The sequence below is a fragment of the Pteropus vampyrus genome, unplaced genomic scaffold (genome assembly GCF_000151845.1).
Source record: "Pteropus vampyrus isolate Shadow unplaced genomic scaffold, Pvam_2.0 Scaffold100, whole genome shotgun sequence".
NCBI lineage: Eukaryota > Metazoa > Chordata > Mammalia > Chiroptera > Pteropodidae > Pteropus > Pteropus vampyrus.
In genome coordinates this window covers 3501223-3503529 of record NW_011888881.1, presented here as the reverse complement: position 1 = coordinate 3503529, position 2307 = coordinate 3501223, and positions in this window count along the sequence as shown.

Here is a 2307-nt window from a genome sequence, read left to right as displayed (position 1 = left end):
CTCTCCGCGGACGCAGGCACCACAGGACTAGAGTGGGCGCTGTACCTGTCCGGTCTGTCCCGACCCTTTGCATCAGTGCGACAGGGGAATGTGTGGATGATGTGGCCTGCGGGGTCACCAGTGTGCGAAGGAACTTTTTCCCGTAAGGTTCGGAATGGGTGGGTGTTCCTTTACACCCCCACTCCGACGTTCTGGAGCGGGAGTCCGATGCCCCTTCTGGCACAGCTCTCTCCCACTAGCGCCTCAGGCAGCGCTCTTCCCGGGTAGGTGCGCCCGCCCTGCCTCAGTGTCCCGATCTGACGATCGTCTGCTGGAAAGGAAGCGCTATTCTAGCTGCCCCCACGTGGAGAGTCTCCCGGATCCGCAGGGCAGGAGGACCGCCAGCCCCCAGGCTTTTCTCCCAGCACTGTCCCAGCCCCCTGACCCCCCCAGCTATTAGCTAGGGTTTGCTTTTCCCGCAGGGAGCCTTGCTCATTTAGGGGCCCTGCTGTATGTGGGGTGTAGGTGAGCTGAGAGAGCCTGCAATCAAGCCCCCATTTGGGCAGGCTGGGGCCCCAACGGTGAAGTAGTCAGGGGACACTAGGAGCTTGGTGGGCTCTCCTGGAGCAGGTGGGACCAGAGAGTGTCAAGGTGGCCCAGGAATGAGGCAGAGATGGCAGGAGAGGTCATCTGGAGCTAGGGCTGGGGGCCTGGCTGGATAAATAACTTCTCATTCTTGAGATAACTGTCTTGTGAACACCATGCCTCCTGGGCGTGGGAGCAAACTGAAGGCGCTGGTGGGTCTGCCCTGGAGCTGGGCCAGGTTAGGGGTTCCTGTCCTTCTGAATTCACCCAGATCGCCTCCCAGAAGCCCCTGTCCTATTTGCAGAGATAGAGAAATTGGACCCAGAGGTTGGGAAGCTCATCCCAGCCCAGGGGGTTGTTTGAAGCTGGGACTTTATCCCAGGCTGCAAAGGGAGTGTGCCAGGACCCATGGCGTAAGGTGTCCTGGAAGGCGAGGGCACTGGGCAAGCCTACCCCTGCTGCTGCACCTCAGTTCTGAAGGAGCCAGGTCCGGAAGTGCTGGTGGGGGAGAGGAGACCAGCAGCCCAGCCTCAGGCTCCCCCTGCTCTGCTAAGCATACCTTGAGGGGGAGGCTAGAACGAGCCCAGGTGACCTTGACTGGGAAACCCCAACCGTGAAAGTGGGGGTTTCAATCCCAGCTCTGCCGGGGTGGCTCTGCTTCCTGGTCCATGGGGTGTTGGGGGAAGGGGAAAGCCAAGGAGCCTGGAAGGAGCTCTGGCCTTGGAGGGGGAGTGTCAGAGGAGCCGGGTAGGGGGTGGGGTGCTGTTAATAATTTCCTCCCCGTGTTCCCCCACAGCCCTTTCTGCCTTTCTTCCATCCAGGCAGTTCTCAGCTCAGAGGAGCCAACCTCCCTTCCCCGAGGCAGGCTGTTCACCCCCCTCACCCCCACTCTACGCCTGGGAGGTCTGGAGCAGGCTGGACAATTCGACCACCTAGCCCCCTACCCCGCCCCCAGGTGCCTCCGGACCCCCTCGATCGACCACCCCTTCCCTGCACCCTTTGCCAGCCCCAGCTCCTCGGTTCTTTGTTTGAGCGTCTCTCCTCCGTCCCTCCCTCTCTCCTCCCTCTCTCCTCCTCCCTCCCGCCTGCCTCCCTCCCTTGCTCCCTCCCACCAGCCTTCTTTCCTTCCTTCTCTGCTCTCCTCCTGGTGGGCTCCCAGGTGGCGGTGGCCGTTCCTTCTCTGTCCACCCACCTGGGCTCGCCGACTGGGGACTTCTCCGAGGCTGGGGCTGAGTGGATGCATCTGGGGGCTTGCAGGGGGGGAGCAAGTACAGAAATTTCCTCCCCTGCCCTCCCTCTGTCCTCCTCCTCTCCTCTCCTCCATCCCCCAGGCTGCGGAAGAGGGGGCTTGGACTGGGGCCTGAGGCTCCAACAGACTTGAACGTTCCTCATTCGCACCTTTAAAGGGCCGGAGCATTGTTGGAGGTCTCTGCAGGGGCCCATTAGGGTAAGGCCCTCCACCTGCCAGAGCACCCTGGAGGACTCCAACACTGTCCTTGGTGACCCTGACCTTGTCACCGTGAAAATGGATGCAGGAGAAACGGGGTCATGGGGAGGGGGGAAGCGAGTCAACCTGAGCCCCCTGATACGTAGGATCAAAGCTCTCTGAGGGACCCAGACTGCATCTTGCTCTCCCTAGGCCAGGACAGCATCTCCCAGCTTCCTCGGGCCCCACCCCACTAGCAGGTCAAGTTCTTGAGCAAACACATGCCTGTGAGGACGTGTGCGGGCATGCAGACGTGC